This window comes from Sphaeramia orbicularis, chromosome 9, assembly GCF_902148855.1.
Source record: "Sphaeramia orbicularis chromosome 9, fSphaOr1.1, whole genome shotgun sequence".
NCBI lineage: Eukaryota > Metazoa > Chordata > Actinopteri > Kurtiformes > Apogonidae > Sphaeramia > Sphaeramia orbicularis.
The window spans coordinates 52596592-52620225 of record NC_043965.1 but is presented as its reverse complement, the minus strand read 5'-3'; the positions used below and the strand labels follow the sequence as shown (position 1 = coordinate 52620225).

Below are 23634 nucleotides of genomic sequence, written 5' to 3'. Positions count from 1 at the left end.
ACGTCTGTTAAAAATACTTATAGGGTGGACTTGAATTGTTCAAAAATGTGAGTTCAGTACTTTTAGCACCAGGGTCTTCAATTTGTGGCCCAACAGTCAGGAACGTCAGGAGGTGTAGGAAGACTACGCTGGAATTCCTACAGCACTGCATGGACAGTTTTCCCTAAGGAGATTGTCCTATGTTCACATTTCTACTTTTTTTTTTTTTTTTCTTTGTGTTATGCAGTGCTGTCTTTTCCTTTCTGCATCGCAATGACATGGTCTGTCAACAAATTACAGTACAAACAGTAAGAACATATATGTGAATCTCTTCCAGTCTCTTGCAATCAATGTCTCACATACACTAAGGTCTAACTTACAATATACAATAATTGTCATCAAAACTTTAGCCATAGTTGACATCACAACATCCCCCCAGAGTACACTGTTATATTGACAACATCACTAAGCAATTTGAATGTCTTATCTGTACACAATGACACAAGGACTTGTCATTCTGATGGGACTGACATGTTCATTGACACAGATGTTTACTTTTGAGAGATAAACTAAGGATTTTGAGCAAGAGACTGGCTTTTGCAGGTAATCCATGGTGTTTTGCTATTTGTATCAATTGTTTTGAGAAATGCACTTACTGTTTTGCAAATGTCGAGGATGATTTGAGAAATGTACCAAAGTGACTGAGAAAAACTGTAATAATTGTTAGTTTTGTTATGACTCTCTTTTACGGTTAACTTATCAACTGAAATATCTGAAAAAAAATAATGTATCATTTTAATATAAACTTAAACCAACATGAATTGCCTGGTTTTCTCTCAACTCAGTCACTAGTCACAGCAATATATGCTTTTTGGCCTCATACCTTCCCTATTATCCTATGCAAAATTTAAATGAATGATGAATGATGATTTAAGGTGAAGTAATAAAATCATTTATGTGAAAGACAAGCACATTTACAGTGTTGGGTAAAAAGCCCAGATAATGGTTCTAAATTGTGATTCAGTAAAAACAGTGAGCTTTGAAAATGAGCTGGAAACAATAAAGAAGTCGATTTATCACCAATAACACGTGTAAATAGCACCTGTAACGCCTTCAGGCTCCAGATATTTGATACCTTTTTCCTTTCTAGTCTTGTGCATGCTGATCTGGAGAGGCTGGAGCCTCAAGACAGTTCATGCTGTCAACCACATACTGACTGTTTTCCTTCTTCCTAATTCTCTTCACATAGCCAAGCAGACACAGAAAAAACTATTCAGTCAGCTCAAAGAAAGCCCTTTTACTTGCTTTATGCCTTTTATTATTTGTCTCTATGAACAAGTCTATTTTATATTTCCCTTAGAAATTAATACTTTGTACTTCAGCTTCGGTTAATCCACCAATTCCTTCCTTTTCTCAAGACAAGAAAGAGAGGAATTCTAAATATGATATATGGGCGTGTAATGGATAAAATTTACTTTAGCTGACATGGCATTGTCAAGGCATACTCAGAAACATTTAGAGGAGTTAATCAACAACTCAGACTATTTGGGCAACTTTGTTAAAGTGAAAGCTCTGTACATAACCAAGTCAATAAGGTAAATGTTTCTCAGGCCTGCAATGCTGAATGTTGGCAGGAAAGTAGCCTCATAATATAAAACACCATGAGAACTGCTGTGTTTGATCTGACCTCCAGAGGAGATAATTACATTAACATTAATACAAAGTTACAGGAGCATTACAGACATATTTGTCTGTTTTAAGTCAAGAAACAAAAGCAGTTACTTCACAACAGCACGGTGCTGCAATCAACTGATAAACCTCTTAACTGTTTTGAAGTAAATAATAGCAGGAACTCATTGTTTGATGGTTACTGCTGCAATCTTAGTGATGCTTGTGTGCAATTACACTGACAGTTTTCAACTTCGAAGCCATCAGGTTAGCAGAGCCACAATAACAACACGATAACAATGTTTTTGAAGACTTTGACGGCCTTTTAAATACCACATCCAAGTTTTTAATTGTCTTAACAGCCAAATATTGAATAATGGTAACCTATTACCTACATGTATGTGCTAATATTTGTCATATATTTATATCAGTTCTTCACAGTTCTATGTGACATATACTTGTGAAATACACAGCTGAAAGTGTGTATATAGATGATAAATAAGCTTCTGTTGAGCTCAGTGTTTAAAACAGAGCCACTTATGGTCAGTGAAATAGGAAAAAAGGTTAGATGTCAAAACACTTTCAGCCTCAGTACTCCCTTTAGTACCTCCTTTAGCATAGGATACAAAGGAGAGGAGAGATAACTACTCCATAATTCACTGCAGTGACAGCATTCACCAAGCATTCTTCAAATTTTTTCATTCATTAAAAAATGTGATCCAGTTTGCAATGATCTGCAGAATACCTTATTTGTGTATGAATGAACACTGCTGTCCATGTCCAACTCCTCTTGGATAGGTAAACTCGATTTTATGTTTATGTTTATGTTTATGCATTTGGCAGATGCTTTTTTCCAAAGCGACTTACAGGGGAAAACCAATCAAATCACTCACTCAATCAAATTTTATTTATATAGCTCCAGATCACAACAAAAAAGTTATCTCATGACACTTTATATATAGAGTTGGTCAAAACCAGACTCTAAGCCATTTTACAGAAACCCAACAGAATCCTCCAGGAGCAAAGACTTGTGACTGGTGACAGTGGTGAGGAAAAACTTCCCTTTAACAGCAGAAACCTGGAGCAGACCCAGACTCCTGGAGGATGGCCGTCTGCCTTGACCAGTTGGGGTTAAAGAGAGAGGGTAAAGAAAGAGAAAAAGAGAGAGCGATAGAGATAGAGACTGGGGGAGAGGGGGAGAAGGGGGGAGTAGGGGGAGACACATGGAGGCAGTTGAGGATAAGTGAGTGATGATGATGAAGGCAGGAGAGAGGCAGGACCACCACAGCACGTCCAGAGATAATCCTGGGAAAATCTGTGATAATCCTGGGAAAAACCTTATTAAAATTTTTAAAATGGAATGTCTGACAGTGCAGGAGGTGCTCTCGGAAGAGCTGGGTCTTCAGGAGCTTCTTGAAGATAGGCAGGGACGACTTTGTTCTTGTAGTGCTCGGTAGAACGTTCCACCAACGTAGAACGACCCATGAAAAGAGCCTGGATTGTCTTTTACAAGGTCTGGGGACCACCAGACAAAGTTCCCCAGATGAGTGGAGTGGTCGTGGGGCAACATAAGCTTTTATCAGTGCACCTAAGTAGGGAGGAGCAGACCCATTGAGAATTTTGTTGGTTAGGATTAACAATTTGAATTTGATGCGAGCAGCTATGGGTAGCAAGTGTAACTCAATATGTAACGGGATGACATGTGCCCTTTTAGGCTGATTGAAGACCAGACGCACTGCTGCATTCTGGACCATCTGTAGTGGTTTGACAACACAAGCTGGGAGGCCTGTTAGAAGAGCATTGCAGTAGTCAAGGCGGGAGATAACCATAGTCTGCACCAGGAGCTGGGTGGCCTGTTGGGTTAGGTATGGCCTGATCTTTCTTAGGTTGAACATAGTGGAACGACATGATTGGGTGACAGAGGCAATGTGATCTGTGAAGGTCAACTGATTATCGACCATGACTCCCAAGTTTCGTGCTACATTGGTGGGAGCCAGAGATAAGGAGTCAGTACTGATGGAGATGCCATGCTGTATGGTTGGCTTAGCTGGGAAGATCAGCAGTTCAGTTTTGGACAGGTTCAGCTGAAGGTGATGGGCTTTCATCCATGCAGATATGTCAGAGAGAGAGTCTGAGATTCGCGCTGAGACTGTGGAGTCATCAGGTGGGAATGCCAGATAGAGCTGGGTATCATCAGCATAGCAGTGATATGAGAAGCTGTGTGAGTGGATGATCTGACCCAGTGAGGTGGTGTATATGGCAAAAAGGAGGGGGCCCAACACAGAGCCTTGGGGGACCCCCGAGGTGAGGCGGTGACCTGCAGATGTGTGCCCTAGCCAGGACACTTTGAAGGACCAACCAGTGAGGTAAGATTGAAACCAGGAGTGTGCATGGCCTGTGATGCCCATGTTCAAGAGTATGGATAACAGGATATCGTGATTGACAGTGTCAAATGCTGCAGATAAGTCGAGTAGAATGAGTACTAAGGACTTGGCTGCTGCTCTAGCCTCTTTCAAGGCTTCTGTCATAGACAACAGAGCCGTTTCAGTGGAGTGGCCGATTTTGAAGTCAGATTGGTTGATGTCAAGGAAGTTATTTTGGGAGAGGAATTCTGTGACCTGTTTGAAAACCACCTTTTCGTTGGTCTTAGAAAGGTGTGGGAGGAGTGAGACTGGTCGATAATTCTCCACTTGAGTGGGGGTGAGGGAAGGTTTTTTGAGTAGTGGTGTTACCTGCGCTTGTATAAATACTGTAGGAAATGTTCCTGATGTCAGTGAAGCATTAATCACATGTGTGATTGGTGCTGTGTTAGTAGGGACTACAGACTGTAAGAGGTTGGATGAAATAGGGTCCAGCAGGCATGTCGTAGGACGGCTAGAGGAAAGGAGTTTAGACACCTCGTTCTCTGTGAGGGGAGTAAATGAAGGGAATGACGCATTTGGGCTTTTGTCAGTTGAGTTAGTTACCCATAGTCAGGGGAGAGGAAGCAGTGTGTGATGATGATGATGTTGATGAAGGAGGCGTGCAGTCTATAGGTGGATTGGTGAACTGACTGCTGATAGTAGACACTTTATTTGTGAAAAATGAAGCAAAATTATCTGCTGTCAGGTTGGTAGTGGGTGGTGGAGGCGGACGGTTGAGTAGTGTTTTAAAGGTTGAGAATAGTGTCTTGATGTCAGTGGCAGAATGAATTTTGTTATTATAGTAAGCCTTCTTCGCAGCAGTGACACTGGATGAGAAGGATACTAATAGTGACTGGAATGTGATCAGGTCGGGAGGGCTTTATGTTTTGTGCCATTTTGTCTCTGCAGCTCTGAGATTGGTACGCAGCGACCGAAGGGTATCATTGAGCCATGGGTGGGACTGGAGGATCGAGCGGGTCTGGTGGATAGAGGACACAGGCTATCCAGACAGGAGCTAAGTGTAGCGCACAGAGACTTAGTGGCGTCATTAACCTCTAAGGAGGAAAAAGTGCTGGGCGGAGGGAGAGCGGAGGCTACAACGGTGGAGAAGTGAGTGGGGGACAGGTTGCAGCGGAAGGAGACCATGGGGGAGGGAGCAGAGTGTTTTTCAGGGGGACACACACTGAACTGAATGAAATAGTGGTCAGACAGGTGTAAAGTTGTGACTGTGAGGGCATCTGTGATGCCGTTTCAGGTGAAAATGAAATCGAGCTCTTTACCAGCTTTGTGGGTTGGAGGACTGCAAACCCGCTGTAGCTCAAAAGATAGTATTAGTGACATGAAATCTGAGAAGCTGGGATTGTCTAAGTGGATGTTCATATCACCGAGGACTAGCATGGGGCAGTCATGCTCTGGGATGGAGGAAAGCAGAGTGTCTAGCTCATCAGGAAAATCACCCAGTTGCCCTGGTGGACGATAAATGACAATTGTGTAAAGTTTGACTGGTGCTGTCACTAGGATGGCATGGTATTCAAAGGAGTTGTATTTGACTGAAGGTAGTAGTTGATTGTATTTCCATTTGTTGGAAATTAACAGACCCACGTCACCTCCTCATCCAGATGGACGAGAGGTATGAGAGAATGTGTGATTGGTATAAAGTGCGGCTGGGGTTGCATTGTTTTCAGGCTTAATCCAGGTTTCAGTGAGAGCCAGGATGTCCAGTGCGTGGTGGTTGGCATAGACAACAATAAAATCTACTTTGTTCACCGCAGATTGGCAGTTCCATAACCCAGCAGAGAAGGACGCACCAGTGACTGAGGTGTATATTAATGGACGGAGATTGGTGATATTACGATGCCTTTTAGCAGGGTGAAACCCCAGACGCAAACTGAAAATAACAGGAATGGAATAGTGACCAGTGAAGAGATCGTTCCTCAAAGGTGAGCTGGTGTGAGTGAGGGGTGTAACTGTCTTTAGTGAGGGCCTAGGAGAGGAGGAGAGATCAGCTGGGGTGGTATTCTGTCTCACTACAGTCTGTACAGGAGACTCTGAATGTGGTGATATTTGATCTGACCAGCAGGGGGAGCAGGTGACTGCAGCAGAAGAGGGAGAGCATAGTCACATAGGCGTGGGTGTGGTTTTAGTCAGGACAGCGTGCTGAATGTTTTGAGCCAAGACCCTGCTGCCCAGTCTAGAGGGGTGGACACCATCGGACTTGTAAAAGGAGGAGCGGTTCCAGAACAGATTAAAATTATCAATAAAAGTGAAGCCATTCAGAGTGCAAGCAGACTGGAGCCAGGTGTTCAAGCTGAGGAGGTGGCTGAAACGCCCCACACCACGGGCAAAGGACAGGGGGGGGGGGGGGGGGGCGGAAATGAAAACAGCCTTCCCGGATCCTTTCAGTTTAACAAAGAGGTTTTTAAAATGAACCTTTGTCACTTCGGACTGTTGAAGAGAAGTATCATTGAAGCCCATGTGAACTATGATACAGGTAACAGTGGACGGCAGTGAGACCAGCAGCTGAGGCAGTTCATGGAGGATAGTAGTAACGGTGGAACCAGGGAAACACTTGGTTATGGCATTAAAGAAATGGACGTTACGGATGATGGAGTCCCCAAGGATAGCGGTGGTCGGAGGGAAAACTGGTCGAGGAGACGGTGTTGAGGGTGAGGGGTTACTGGTTTCTTTAGGTGGATATTCCACTGGTGGACCGTTGGAGTGACGGCGGACGGCCTCTCGGAGAAAGCGGCGTCGGGCCGAGGAGCGGGGACCCTGGTTGGAAGGCTTCACAGGGGGACCGGTGTCATGACCATCGCTGGTAATCAGCTCGGTGGCAGCCACGGTGGCAGCAGGAGCCGGTTCCCGGACAGAGCCAAATGGGATGGGGAGCACACTAGCTGCGGCAGGGTGAGCCAGAGCGTCCTCCACAGACAGGACGCTTAAGCGGTTTGATGTGCTGATGCTCGGCGGCAGTGAGTCTTTGCTCATGTTCTTTTTGTGGCCACGAATCACCACTTCAGACCAGGGTGTTGAACATGGGGGACGAGGACAGGCAGAGGAAGGATCCCATAACACTGTATCATCATAGGAGGCTTTGGGCTTCTCTGCGCTTTTCAGAAACAGACTGGACAGTGTGGGAAGGCGGCTGGAGAAACCAGAGAGCTGGGCATTTTTCTCCACTAGTTCTGCGGAGAGGCGCAGTATTTCCACTTTGAGATCCACGATCGTCTGGTAAGCCTTTACCAGGGTTTTGTTGGCTTGGACGAGAGGACTATCTCCGGGTGATGTGGATGATGCCATGATGGTAGCAGCGAAATACCAGGGGCAGAGCGTGGGAAGTGGTCGGTGACAGCCGCAGGTAAGGATCCACTGACAATACTTACCTGCCCTGATGGCAGTTTGAGTCGATGGCGCTGTAGGGGCGAAAAGACGGTGAGAAAAGAAATCTAACAATCGGTCACTTCGATTGTTAGATTAAACCACTCAGGTTAGAAAAAGACATGGTTGGGAAGTTAGATATGAGTGAAGAAAGCATTAAGAGGCAAAAATAGGTAGTTTAAAAGGCTGTATTTCTTGGAGTAGATACGCCGGCGGTTTGACAGACGCGCATGCACGGATGACGCACACATGCACAGATTTTGGAGACATCTGTGATAGGTCACAACATTTAAGAGGTTTGATAAAAAATTGTTCACATCTCCAGTATTTTAAAGACCAAATAAATGCAGGTAGGCAGAGTTTGCAGATTGTATCTTTTTCTCTCATTATCACAAAGAATGTGTTGTAATCTGAGTAGAATTTCCAGAACAATACAAACTTTAAACATCCATCACTGGATGGAGTTTAAAATGTATAAGCACTACATTATATATACACCATCAGGATGTCAGGTCATTCTCAGTCAGCTTCTGAGAATTCTACTCTGTCTATTTTCTGTCTTCCAGTTCATGCTCTCATCAAACATCTGGATTGTCTTTGTCATAATACATTACCTGTTTTAGACGGGGTTCGTGTCTTTTGGTGACCTTAATGGAAAGCCTGGGTTTTATGTCTTAGAAAATTGTCACCTAAACTCTGATCTGTCTGTGAAGCTAATGGTCTTGACCCAAGCCCGGATTAACCATATGGGCAACTGGGCAATTGCCCAGGGGCCTGCGACCTCTGAAGGGCCCTGGGAAGCTCGGGCATAATGAAAATATCTGGTTATCTTTTGCTTATAAATGAAACTGTCCGCTGCCCGGAGCCATTGCACTGCACAGAAACCCTGCTCCTGCTGTCTGTGACCGTGAGCTGAGACCCTCTCCTCATTGGTCAGTCCAAAAAGCGAATCAGCGGTGACGCAAATCAACGTGCGTGCACTGAGCGGGATGTGAGACGTCAAGAACTATGCGACATACGTACGCGAATCAAAACATTGCAAACATGGAGAAGCAGCTAAGTGGGAGCGCCAAACGAAAATTAAAAAAGGAGAGGGACATTAAAAAAGCTGAAAATTTAAAGAACATACCTAAAATAGGTAATTTCTTTACTGAAATTGTCGGTTTTCCAGATGTTTATAGTATTTAGTATATGTAGTATTTAGTATTAAAATGTTTAACCCTTGCCTTGACATGCCTTGAATTGTGATGTGTTTTCTGTTTAAAAGTTAAAGTGGGACCAAAATGTTTATTTTAGCAGATTATACTGCATTATATTTATTTTCTCCTTGTGGTGGCTCCATGAAAATGTTGAGATATGTTTATTGTTGAGAGAAAGATTTCAAGATGTTTACATTGCACTTACTTTAACTCTCTTGTTGAATTCTGAGGTGACAAGGGGATTTCTGTTTAAAATTCATATCTGATTCTATCAGATTATGTTTGTGTTTTGTCTGTGGGCTTTTTCTGACGATTCAATACATTTGTGTTGGCAAAAAGTGTTCTTAAATAAATACTGGATACTTTGGAAATGGTTTCTTATTTATTTTTTGTGAAAATGGAGGACACTTCCCTCTCTTTCTAATGTACTGGATCAATTTTAGATTATACTGATGCTAATGTGTTTTGTTTTCATATCATCATATGCAAGTGAGTGGCCTTGACAAGAGGCTATAGTGGTGCACTTGTAGTTCTATGAGCATTTACACATTTGTACATCAAAATGCATTTGATGATAGTTAGATATTGAAGTATGGGGTATATTTACATATATTCCTGGAATTTATTCTGTATTTTGCCAGATTATAGGGATCCTGGGGTTGTGGTGATGGGGCCCTTGAATATTGTTGCCCAGGGTACAATGAAGTGTTAATCTGGCCCTGTCTAGACCGGTTCACTGAGTTTATTTTATTTTTGTCATGTGACCTTCGTTTATCCAGGTAAGTTAGTTGAGAATTGATTCTCATTTTCAATAACAACCTGGCCAAGAGGCAACACACAAAATTTGTGTTGATGTGTCTGCAGCTCTTAGACATGTTTCATCTCTTCATTCATACAGGTGATATATTGGAGAAAATTCAAACATATTTGTTAGTGTGAAGGTTAACAGGTGGAGATTATATTCATGTTTACAGATTTGGTATTTGATGGTCAGCTAAGTTATTGCCAATAAGTTAACATTGCCAAGCTCTTCAGTAAAAAATCTTATCTGTGATCTCTGACCTCACATTCACATACTATAAATTTACTCATAGCTTACAATAACGTCTGATTTCACTATTTGTATAAGTGGATTTTTAAATAATATGATGTTCACACTGTTCACATGCACCAACACTATTACACTCAGCAATCTTGCTTGAATCAGTTAAATACAAATATTAATAATAATATAATATTTCATTGATGCACTATATTTAAAGGTGGGGAGATGTTTTCCAGGAGCATTATTTACCATATTGCTTAAAATCCCTTTCACACCCCAATTACAAGTAATTAATTAAATGCTCGAACACAAAAATAAAAAAAATTAAGTCACCAGCCATAGCTGGCGTTGGAGCCCGAGCCGGGGCCATACGGGGCCCCATACGTATGGGGCCAGAACCAGGGACGGAGCCTCAGGCGGGGTCATAGCCGGAGCTGGGGCCATAGTCGGCGTTGAAGCCCGAGCTTGGGCCATACGGGGCTGAAGCTAGGGATGGCACCTCAGGCGGGGTCAGAGCCAGAGCTGGGTCCAGGGCATTGCCGGCATCGGAGCCTGAGCCGGGGATGGAGCCTCAGCCGGGGTCGGGGACGTAGCCGGCGTTGGAGCCCAAGGCGGTGCCAGAGCCTAAGCCGGTGAATTGTTGCTGTGTAGCGCTCGTGAACCCTCAGGAACAAGTATTGTCCATGCCAATACTCTGGAGGCGTGGCTTTGGAGGGATGTCTGAAGAAAGGGGTTTGGACTTTTGAATTTAGGATTTTCAAAATGTAGCTTGCTCAAACCGTTTTTCTAAGATCTCGCAGCCCACCTTTACCTCTGTGGAATGAACTTAATAGATACAACCTGCCACGTTTTTTTTTTATTCATTAAAGGAAATCAATAAGAAATTGGGAATGACAGCTAAATAAGTCAAGCTTAACATAAAACTTATGACTGGGTCATTGATTCAAAACATATTTCTCCTCCTCCAGTTATTTGAACATCCTGTCACTGAGCAAGCTTTGCCTCCCAGAGTTAATGTTTTGAGAAATAAAAAACAGAAAGTGAACAGCAATCAACAGTAAAGTATTTGAAGTTTCAATCTAGAATGGGAGTAAGACTACAAAATGACAAGATGTGGAAGTATAGCCTCAGTCAGAAAGCTTCATACAAATCATGGGTTTGTACGAATCTCCCTGTTTGTACAAGTTCTTGAGTTCGTAGGCATTCATAGACTTTCGTGGATGGAGCAGCACTTTCTTACAGCCGTCTTACGAAGTCCATACAGCTGCTGTTCAAAACACAAGAGCATCTTGAGGCCGCCGTGAGAAAATGATGTGATTTTGAGTCATACGAACACTGTGTACAGTTGTTAAGGTCTTCATCGCTCAGCTGGCTATGAACTTCGGAGCAGTCCACGAACACTCCATGAACACTCCATTCTTATTCAGCCGCCTTGAGAAGGTCATACGAAATGGTCCATAAATCATTTGCACAGTGTTCGTAGCCATTCGTAATGGCATTTGTGACTGAGGCTTTAGCTTTTTAAACAAAGAATAAGGTCAAAGGTCCACTGAGAATTGGCTCACAAAAGAAGAGCCTATGAGCTGCAATACAGGAAATCAACAACTTTTACTCAAAAGTAGCAAAACTACAAATAAAATCTGTTTTTGTACAAGCAAAACCCCTCTATCAAATATTGATCCAGATATATCTCCAGTTTTCAGCAGGATTTGGTTTATGTTAATAGTGTGGTAAGCGTCCATTTTCGTGACGAGGCCAGGACGAAGACTGAGACAATGAAAATGAATTTTCCTCTCTGTTAATGTTTGATTCAGCACTACCTTCGAGATTTAATATGGTCGATCCTCTAGTCTTTGTGTGTTTGTATGAAGTTTGTGTTGGAATGTGTTATACTCTTGCCATTTATTGTCAAGTACATTTCCAAGCTAACGATAGCAAGCTCTGCACATTGTTAATGGATTAGATTTTATATAGCATTGAATTATATAGCATTTACATTGTTGCTGTTGTAGAGGAGCAGAAGAGAATTAACAATGTACTAATCAATGTACCATAGATGCAGGCTACAGAGACAGTTGTCAATGTAGAAATGGAGTCAGCTAACTTCAAAAAATGGCCCATTCCATGCATTTGTGAAACTGGTCATCCTCAGCCCATCTTTGCTCCTAGTGTACTAGATCTTTCCCTGAAGCTGCTTTTGGATCCAATCATGATTCCAATTACCTGTTTCAAATCGCATTCCTAACTCATCAGTCCTAAACTGTTCCTGTTAAATCTTCCTGAATGTGCTGCAGTCTGAATGGATGTATATTTACAAATTAAATTAAGCCGACCAGAGAAAACATGTGTTCACAATGTCTGCATAGAATTACACTGTCACTGTCTTTTTGTGTCTGTGCAAAAATGGTCTTTCCTTGAACAATCTTTTAATTCTTTCATACCAATAGGAACATGAGCGCATATACAGCATCCTCTGTCTGGAGTCAGCTAACAGTCATTTCCCAAAAGTGAAGAGAATGGTTGTAATTGTTAAACACCATTTACTTCAGCTGCTCTTTCCAACTAAAATTTGTTGGGAGAAATGGAGCTGATACCTGATGCCTTTCTTTTTGTAGAAGATCAATCAAATATGACAACCCCCAGAGCTCGCCGCCTCAGTTTTCCTGATGCCATCAAGGACATTAGGACAGGATTGGCTTCCTGTCCAACTCCACTTGGCAAATGTAGAATTATTTCAGCGCTGTCTGGATAAAACATCTTGCAAACAATTGTTTGCAGTCATCCCTGGAGCCATTGTCAGATGTTGATAAGAGACGCCGTCTAAGACAGATGTCATTAAGGTTCACAGGTTGAGTGTGACATGTTTTTAAAATGAGATATTTCCAAGGCTGGAATAAACAAACAAAGGACCATATTTTGGCCCACAAACACTAAGCAGCCAACAACAGGCTGATAAAAAGAGGTGATGTTAAAGATACCATGTTAATGCCACTTCTGCACCCCCTAAATAACTAATCTAATCCATAAAACTAAATAGGAACATTTTCCCAGAGCATGACAAAACACGTTTTGTCAAGGTTGTGATATTGCATTTCTAAATTTATTTTTATTTTATTTTTTTTTTTATTTAACCAGGCATGGAAAAAGGCAACAAAATTAAAATTAAATAAACAGGGAAACCAAAACACTAGAATAAGTTAACATTTTTTAAATATTCACAAAAATACAGCTAAACCAGTTGAAAATCTTCTTGCACAAATACAGAGGTAATTAACGTCAGATCTTTCCACTCCTTTATATCCAGTTGGCTTCTGGAGACTACTTTTATTATTAAAGGTCCTGTACAGACTTTCTGCGTGATCTTAAAGTCTCATTTTTAGATATATGCCTGATCGTAGTCCGCAATTTAAAATGAGATTATCAGCACCGAAATAGGTTATTTCCAAATGCTATTTCAAGCTTCCCTGGTCAGGTCGGACAAGACTGGACTGATTTACGGCAGACTATGACAACACCACACCAACCGGCAGAGGTTAGCAGTAAGATGTAAGCTGAACGAGTGAGGAGTAAGATCTGTCCTTTTTCCTAAGGAAAGGCATTTCTTGGATTTATTTTGCTGTAATGGTGGACACTGGAACTAGAGCTGGACTGGCAGAAAGAAAAAGGAAACTAAAGGGGAGAGTGAAAAAGCACAGACTAAAACACCATTAAACCTCTACATTGGTTTGAACCAATGGAGAGAACTAAGGGAGTTAAAGGAATGAAAACAGAGCTGGAGTTGGCCCTCGTCCTTCTCCACAGGTAGAGAATGCTTCTGTTCTTTATACATATGCGTTGGAACATTGGATTGGACTATAGTGGCTGTTGGTAGCTCAGTCAAACACTTGGTAAACACTTCTGTGTTAGCCGCAGGGCTAGCTCTGTGACGTGGGTAATGTGTTTTATTTGGAGCATTGTTTCAGTCTAAAACTAAGGGTTTTGTAAGGTGAGACTGAAATGGTTCTGTATGTTTAACGGTCATGCCAAGGTCTGGATACTAAACTGCCCTTCAGGAACAAGACAATTCTAAAAGTAGAATACTGTTGATTGCAGAAGGCTGAAGCAGCTAGCACTGAACTGCTAATGTAGAATGATGACGTTGAATGACAGAAGTCATTTATGAAAATGACTGGATACTCTGTGGAAAAGTTAGAGCAAATGTATATTATTGGGACACATCTTAGAACACTAACCGGTCTGTGAGGAACACTTAGGAGCTCCGGAGTAAAAGAGACATAGAAGCAGGAGTCGGACTTTCAAAGTTTGGTTTCACTTTCATTTTCACGCCAGTTACTAAACTTCGCTTCAAACGGACTTTATGACGTTTGCGTGTTGTCTTGTTTCAAACATCACTTTGCCCCCTGCAAGTTGCTGTCTTGAACACATAAATGCAGAGTCGTAAAGAGGATCCGCTCTTCAGTCATTAGCTTCAAAATGCCTTGGCCAGAGTTATGCCATCATGACAGTAGGCGCTAGTGCTCATGGGAAGCGGAGTCTTTGTCCCTTAAAAACACCACCAATTCCAGCCAAAGGTGTCGCTGCAATCCACTTTAAACAAATTCTCTGTAAAGGACTTTTAAAATAAAAGAGAACTGTGGTACAAAAGCAGCTATTATTCCAAGCAGCTGTAATTACAATGTCATCTGTGAGACTGCTGTGAGACTAATACAAATATAGACTACCCAGGTTGACACATTTTACAACCCCAACTTAGAAAAATTTGGGATGCTATGGAAATACTTTTGGTTTGAAATCTTGATATCTAAATTGAATATTATAAAAATAAAATGAAACCAAAAAACCTCTGGTGCCTAAGGGTTAATATACATTATATACATATACAATATACATATTCCATTCTTCTGCAACATATTCAATGTAACCGGTGGTGTTGGACTCTGCGTTGTGTTCTTTTTCTCTTAATGACGAGACCCGCACGTATATTCTTGGAGGCAGTCTCCGTTTATTATTCTGACGAAATGATAAAACATAAAGACCTCCGGTCAGTACCCCACGTAAAGCGCACTCCTCTCCCACAGAAAACCGGAACAAAAGGGAGGACGCAAAGGTGCGAGAACTCAAGTTATAGTGCGCAGCGTTACACTGTAAACGGTTCGATGGGGAACAGACCAAAACAAAAAGTTCCACACACACTGATCCGGAGGCCCACAATGTCAGGTACTAAACCAAAAGAAATTAAAATAAAATGAACAGATTTTGTGTAATTATAACAATACACAATACAATATACATACCCACAGTGCTGCTAAATAATTGACCCTGTTACATCAAGACAAAGAAGGAACAGGAGCAGTTTAGAACTATTAAGTAATAAAAAAAAAATAACACTGAAAATGCCATGTGAACAGGTGATTGGAGAATTATTACTTCTGTGATGCAATGATAAAGCTGAAAAGTACAGTATTATTTTAATGCAACACTTGTTGCCTCCAAGAGAACTTTTCTAATATCCTTGAATATTTCAACTAGACAATATAAAACCACACTATGCACACATTTTAAAGGTCTGGATATGAATACTAGACTGACTTGATGCAAGTTCCAAACAGAGACTGTGTGTCGAATTCTGAAACCCAAAATGAGATAGTACTGATGTATACGTTAAGATTTGTTTGCAAGAAAAATGAGACAAAATGAAGCTGAAACACTTTGTCTTCCTTTCAGTCCAGTCTTTTTATTGTTGACTCTTCTTTCCAAACACCGCTTTACTCTTCTGTTTTTTTTGTAAAATGTTGCCAGAATTAAAATAAAATAAGTGAAAAGTGTGTGTTTATTTGAGGAAAAAGAATAGGAAAAAACCTGAATTTTGAGGTGAAACATCACATATTGTCTTTTAATTTTTAGTGGCATATGAGTCAAATGTAATTTACTGATCACTGTTTCAAGTTTAATTTAATATACTATCTCAGGTATGTCAAAATGTGTCTGTAGTGAAATCAGAAAGCATCACTCAACCATGACGCCCTTTCATGTCAGTCAATTCTGTCAGTCGTATTTAGTGGGAGAAGCACTTTCATTTGCAATGGTTTCCCAGAAAGTAGAAAAATTGGTCCATTGTTTATTCACGTTGAAGGTGGGTTGTGGATGTACAGAAGAGTACTGACAGCCAAGGTCATGTGTTTGCCTTTTGTAGATTGACATACAATAACAATATTCTGGCATGTATAGGGGGAAAGATGGGTTTCAATGAGCCTTCATATTTTGACAGCGAGAAGACACAGAATAAAAGATTTGAAGCACAGATTGCTTTTAAAACCTGCCTGTCTTTTTTACCTCAGTATTTTGAAAACCCACCTTGCTCTATATATCCTCCCAAACAATATTCTTGTTCTTTTTTCTCACTGTCTTATCCATTTTTGTTCTAACTTATGTTTCCTCTCACACATCTTCTGGCCTATATTTCTGTCCTGTCTTTCTTTCTCTTCTTAAAACCCAAAGACTATTTATTAGAAGACAGGGTTTTGCATAGTTTGGCAGGTTCAGCCTCCTAGGAGACTGGCACAGTGTTCACAAAGCAAACACACGGAAACTAATCAATGTTTGTATCCATTATAATGGGGAAAGTCATCCAAAACATAATTTTCCATTCACAAGACAAGCAGCAATGAAATGGAAAAAACACATGGGATATACTGTTAAATTCTCTCAAAACTTATTTAATGTAGTTTGCAGTGATACACATTTCCCACAAATGCCTCTTAAAGCTATACTGTATGATGTGGCATTTTTACACTTTTCTTTTTTCATCTTAAACTGCTCGTCATAAGCGTGTGTCAAACTAAAATGTAAAAGAAATTCACCAGGCTTTGAAACAAAATTTTTTTTAATTCTCATATATTTCTGATAAAAGTCTGACCAGTCATTTTATTCAGTCCAAATAAAATATTTGGCCGAGCCTGGGTGAGCCTCCTGTCAGTCATTCATTACTGCCGTCTCGCGTCTGATAAGGGTACCTCTGAATCTGACGCTGAATCTGCTCCTCCTGTCACTGACCGCAGAGTCCTGTCTAGAGATGCGAGTGGATAGGACTCAAATGCATGTGCTGAAGTCAAAAAAACGGATTTATTAACAGAAATAACAACCAAGGGGAACAAACAGAAAAACCCAACTGCAGCAGTCAGAGTCTGGTGAATGAAGGATGGAGATACAGTCCGCAAGTCAGGTGTACTTGACTCCACAGACAGGTCTGCACAAAGCTACATTTTTACAACAGCTGGACTCTGCATACATGTACTTGGTGTCACACAATGTAGGATGATGTAGGATGATAAATGCATGGACTATGAAACCTCAAATGTCCAGTGGGTGGAGTCCACGCGCTCACGGTACAGCCCAGGTGATGAGGTGCAGTGAAGGTAATGACCCAGCGCTGCAAAGACCAGACCCTTAAATACAGGGTCTACTGATGAAACAGGAGCTGCTGCTGTGCAGCAGGTGAACGTTGTGTCTGATTGCTGAGGGAGGAGTCCGCAGACACACCGAAGAGGCCCGGACCTCCACCTTCGCTTCCACCACGTGCATCAGGTGAGAGGAGGGGAGCGTCAGAGTTCAGGCAGGGAGAAGCGGGCGGGGCTTTGGAGGGAGGCGGGTCGTTCATGTTCAAATTTTTACTAAGTACTGTGTGAATGCCAGATCAGTAGGTATAGCTTTAACATGAAATGCATTAATAAGTTATGAATCCACAACTAAATCCACTTGTATTTACATAAGAAACAAGAATAAAGCATTCAACAAACTGAAATATCCTACTCTATTCTATGTTTCTTTGATTCAGGCTAAAACGTATTTTACATGTTCGAGTATAAAGCATCTAGAAAAATGTTATACTACAGCCATAGAGTTTTTACCGCCAATAAATTTGCCACAAGCTGCCAATAAGATGGTTCATCACAACATATTTGGGCTTTGCGATTTTGACTCCTGATTTGATATTATTCTATCAAAGAAACTGGGCAGTTGTGATCTTTTACACCAGGGGTCACCAACCTTTTCTCTTCTGTGAGCTACTTTTACATAATGAAGTTGCCGGAGGGCTACTCTAATTTAGCAACATCTATTTACATACCTAATTTTCATACATACGTGTATTTTGTATAATACATTTGTAACATTGTGTTCTTCATTTATTATTTTATTTATTTATATTTCTTTTTATTTTTTTATTTTACTTTAAGCAAGCATTTGCATCCTGTATTCCTAAATATTTTAATTCTATGTGAAATATGCACCTGTTCCAGGTGCATGTGGGACTCCGGCAGGGCTGCCCTTTGTCACCAGTTCTGTTCATAATTTTTATGGCCAGAATTTCTAGGCACAGCCAGGGGCCGAAGGAGGTCCGGTTTGGGGACCACAGGATTTTGTCTTTGCTTTTTGCAGATGATGTCCTGTTGGCCTCATTGAACCTGGACCTTCAGCGTGCCCTGGAGTGGTTTGCAGCCAAGTGTGAAGCAAGTGGGATGAGGATCAGCACCTCCAAATCCGAGGCCATGGTTCTCGACCGGAAAAAGGTGGTCTGCCCTCTCCGGGTCGGTGGAGAGTCTTTGGCCCAAGTGGAGGAGTTCAAGTATCTCGGGGTCTTGTTCAGGAGTGAGGAAAGGATGGAGCATGAGATTGACAGATGGATCGGTGCAGTGTCTGCAGTGATGCGGTCGCTGTACCGGTCAGTTGTGGTGAAGAAGGAGCTGAGCCGAGAGGCAAAGCTCTCGATTTACCGGTCAATCTACGTTCCTACCCTCACCTATGGTCATGAGCTTTGGGTCAGGACCGAAAGGACAAGACCCCGGATACAAGCCATCAAAATGAGTTCCCTCCGCAGGGTGGCTGGGTGCACCCTTAAGGATAGGGTGAGAAGCTCAGCCACCAGGGAGGAGCTCGGAGTAGAGCCGCTGCTCCTCCACATCGAGAGGGGCCAGCTGAGGTGGCTCGGGCATCTGTTTTGGATGCCTCCTGGACGCCTCCCTGGGGAGGTGTTCCGGGCATGTCCCGCCAAGAGGAGGCCTCTGGGAAGACCTAGGACACGTTGGAGAGACTATGTCTCTCGGCTGGCCTGGGAAAGCCTTGGGGTCCCCCCGGAAGTGCTGGAGGAGGTGTCTGGGGAGAGGGAAGTCTGGGCATCCCTGCTTAGACTGTTGCTGACTGTTACTGACCCGGCCCCGGATAAGCAGTGGATAACGGATGGATGGATGGATGGATATGTCAAATATTATGAAATGGAACAATCTTGCATATTTTTATAGAATTATTAAAAACAAATAATACACACCTGTATGTGCATTTTAATACTTTGAAATTGTGAAAAGGAACGTTGTCACTCACTCAATCAAACTTCACCAACATGTGCCACTGTATTTCTGAAGGATTTGACCTCTTCTAAATTCACAAATGCTGTCAAAACATATCAATTAAAAACAGAACAACTTTGCGCACATAAATCCACCATCCCCGTCACTTCTGCAGAGTCATCACACCGGAGTAAAACACAGAGGCACCATTTCAGGTCCGACTCCAGCTGTATGAGCGCATGCGCACATATGTTTGTGTTGGTCCAGGATGTGAACCACTTTAATGATGCCTCGGTTGAAACCCTGGTCTTGGTCAGTTCAGTGAACATGGACTGTTGTCTTTGGGCTTTAGTTTTCAGCTCTTTTACCTTCCCTTTATGGAGGCTGATTCCCACCGGAGAATCTCCAGAAAAGTTGCTGTGAACTTTGGTGAAATTCCACTCCACGTTGTATCTTTTACCGACTGCCAGGCTCGCGCCACAGATCAGACACACACACTTGTCTTTCACATTTGTCAAACAAAAGTCTGTGTCTCATTGTTGGTGAAAATAACTCCCTGACTATACTCGGCCCACATCATTGTGGGGCTGAACCCACCACCTGCCTGGCATCTCGCTTGTCCTGCTCCTCCTGGGCCCCGCCCCTCTCCAATGACAGACAGAAAACCAGCGCTAAAGTTTGATTGACAGCTAGCTGACCGTTTCATCTCGGGAGGGGGGCAAGACACTTGTAATTTTGATTGGGTGGAAATTTAGACCTGTTCAACCAAATGACAAATCAACTTTGTGTTCTTATATTATTGACCCTTGGCAAGCTACCAGTAGATCGCAAGCAACATGTTGGAGACATCTGGACTAGTTCTAGTTTTAGAACAGGCCTGCGAGCGACTCATGTGGTCCTTGCGGGCCCTGGGCTCACAGGCACCAGGTTGGTGATCCCTGTTCGACACCATTTACTCTAGTTATTAAATTGATCTAACACCCACTGGCCCTTGTGGCCATGTTTGAACTGATGTGGTTCAAGTTGTGATGGATGTTAAACACAGAAACTAGATGTTCCTTTTCAGATGAAGTTTAATGCATACATGTTGGCGTTCCTCTACTGTAACCCTTAAGCATTAGCCTTTTCTAGGGTTCAGGTTCAACTTGCTAGCTCACACATCTGCCGTGGCCAGGATGTGTCAGAATTAGAAGACGTGAGGATGTCAATGGACACCAAATTAGTGCTACCCTGGATGAGTCTATTATTAAATAAAATGATTCCATTTCAATCCAGTCTGCAAAGTCCTCTAAATGACTCAGGGTTAAAAAGTTCCCTGTTTTATAAAAGTTATAAATAGTAGAAAGTGAAGTTATGTGGTTAAGTGTGGTGTTTGTACAGTTCTTATACATTGGTGTAATTCTGCTTTCATTCTTCCTAATGAAAGCCTTAGACATAGACATTACACAACTAAGCTTTAATTCAGAGCACTGAACTTCATATACATATTCATATACATTGCATTGAACTTCATATACATATACTTCATGCATGTCCTGAAAGACTGCAACACCAAGAAGCGAGCAATATGTAGCCATGTCACTTAGCCATGACATGGCATGAGCAGGACTCCAGTTACCTCATCGGACAAACTGGCCATTGTAACAGGCAAAAATGTCGTGTGTTCTGACTGTGGCCTAAAATAGGCTTCAGCTTAAGTGAAGAGTTAGGGACGTTAGATTCAGAGCCATCTAGAGTCACATTTAATTCTGTCATAGCAGCCACTGATTTTGGACTACTGAGACCAAAAACAAACCCATAGTGAATGGGATCTAGTGTCACAACCATTTTTTTGTTCATAACTGCCTCATGTTTTGGCCAATGTTTTCTCTGTGACATCCCAAAGATTTTCAGTGTGGTTCAGGTCTAGACTCTGGTGGCCAATCCTTGTTTGAAAATACTCATGTTCCCTGAAAAACCTTTTCACAAATTTAGTCTGATGGATCCTAGCCTTGTCCAGTCTTTATGCTTTCTACCAAACTGATGCTGGTTTCAGAAATGAGAAGTTACTTACTGCATCAGTTAAAGGGTTAAAGAACTTGTTGCAGTTGAAACATATTAATCACTAGCAGTAAATATCCAGTGGAAGGATCTGAAGGATTTGCTTAGATTGGTCCAAGTGAGGGACTTTTTTGGCTTTGACCAGGCATTGTATTTCATTAAAAGTGTGAAGAACAGGAAAAAGTATTTATATTTTTTAGAACATACTACAGTGGTTCTTGTCTTGTTTTGTTCAGTGGTGCATATCTTTCAACTGGCAAGATGTCAGCTTATTTTAAAGTTGAGTTCATTTAAGTGGACCATTTTCTGTAAGGACTATTTTATAAGCTGTAAATGTCAATGTTCTGTGATGTTCTAAAACAAAGTTCCCAAATTTTTTCCACTCAAGGCTCACAAGACAATTTTGACATGACCCCTAGATCCAACTGGCAACCCACGAAAACTAACCCATGACCCATTTTGAGTCCTAACCCCCAGTTTGTGAAAGTTCCATGTTTTTTTTGTTTTTTTTACTAAGGTCACCCAGATCAATATAGCTGAACATATTTTAGCACTGTGTCTTTTTGTATGTATATGTACATGCTCTTCCCTTTTTTCATGTAAGTCACCTCTGGGGAAACAAACTAACGTTGCCCACCACTGTCTTACACCATTAGATAAGAAGACCATTTCAAGAGATTTATTCGCATTTTACTCAGACTGTAGAAGCCAGATTTCTAAAGTGAGAAACACATGCATCTATTCCCAAGGTAAACTACCCCACTGGGATGGAATTACACAGAACACATATTTTATGTCTGGGCTAGCACTATGTGTAACACTGTTATGTAATGCAGTTTTTGTCATTACATTTTCCTCAGTTTCTTTTTCTTTTCTTTTTTTTTATCTAGTTGATAGGTAATCAATACAGATCTATTGATGTAAACAGTTGAGGTTTGGCTCAAATTAGATAACTGCAGAAAGACATCCAGTCATACAGCAAATGAACAGATAGGGTCGTTGATTTGTAGTCTGAGTGTATTCACAATCGATTCATTTATTTATTAGTAAGTGAAGTTCCATGAAGTGGCACTAGACCTAATGTATATTACCTGCACAGTGCCAATATCTATATTCCTATTGTCTGTGGGTGTGCCATCCAGTGTGGCTCAAAGTATTATGTAGGTTATATGATCCTAACATATGTTAATTTCTAATAGATTGCTACATTGAAAACATGTTTAAATGAGAAAATATGTTTATTGTAAATTTAGGTCAACTGATTAATTTTTTTATTGTTATTTTGTTAGTTACCAGTACATTCACTGACTGATGTAACATGATGATTAATTAAGTAGGAAAACAGGACAGTAAAAATCTGCGTTAAAGTCCAAAGTAAACCTCTTGAAGCTGATAAAGGTACAACACTTCCTTCCCTTCTTTTTTCATCATAAACTCTGCCTCCCTCTCCTATTGTGAATGTTTCCTGTTCTGTGGCAGAGGTAATCACCCAAACCATTATCCATTGTGACACATGCACATTCAAGACCAAATGCACATCTGTGTTAGAAAAAAAGGAGAAAAAATTTAATTCATTTAGTGGCCCTGATTATCCTGAGAACCTGATGCATCTGCCTTACATCAGTGGCTTTGACTGCATTGAGGTTACAAGTTGTGAAAATTCTTTTCGTGGATGTTAAAGAAAAAATACTTACACACCTGGACTGCACAATATATCGAAAATGCATCGCTATCACGGTATCAATGCTTGTGATAAACATATCGCAAAGATTACTTACATTTTGATAAATATAGCCTACATTTTATAAGCCATGTATTCACACTCTGAATGTCAACATATTTGGCCAACTAGGTGCTGTCACGCTGCCTGAGAAGCCTGCCCCCTACCCAATGGGGATGGTAGGTGATGAAGAAACCGTCACTTAGTTTCCTGGTTCCAGGTCCTAACAAATCCAAGAAGTGCCACCTACATTGCAAATGGCTGAGCCAGTGACTTTTTTTAAATCATCAAAAACTGCTTTTCTGATGTGCTGGAGCAGATGAAAAAGGGTTCGAACACTTGTGTCGAACCGGGTCAGTTCTGTAGTTGTTAACAGGTGCAGTCTGTTTTTACCCTTGGCCGTCGCCGCAGGGTATTGTCATCAGTTTGTCATCTGTCTGTCCGTCTGTCTGTGCAAAAACTTTGGCATGGACTGAAGGCCAAGGGTTTTCAAGTGTGGGCGTGTCATGTTTCAATCATGGTTTGCCTTTAGTTCTTGAAGACTGCTGTGCACAGACATAAATTATTATTTCATTTACCTTCCACTGAACTGGGTAGAACAGATAAAGGACTGATTAAAAAAATATGAAGTATGACGATGTGGAAACACAGCATTAAAGCCTTACTGGATATCATGTGGATACATAAAGATCCTGTTATGCAGATGCAGTTGGTGCTAATTAGCTATGATGCTAACATTTGCTAACACCAAACTTCCTTATTTCCTCAGATGTCCCTGAGTCCATAAAACATATCCAGTTGTCATTCTACCACTTCACATGTGATAATACAGTGTAGAGGTAGAGGATGGAGCTGATAAGTA

The 23634-nt window shown here is 41.5% G+C and overlaps 1 protein-coding gene across 1 annotated transcript in view; it reads left to right on the top strand.

Annotated features, from left to right (window-relative positions):
• The window catches only part of adamts3 (ADAM metallopeptidase with thrombospondin type 1 motif, 3), a 414286-nt gene that overhangs the window by 248709 nt on the left and 141943 nt on the right, over nt 1-23634 (top strand). The gene's annotated exons all lie outside the window — the stretch shown is intronic.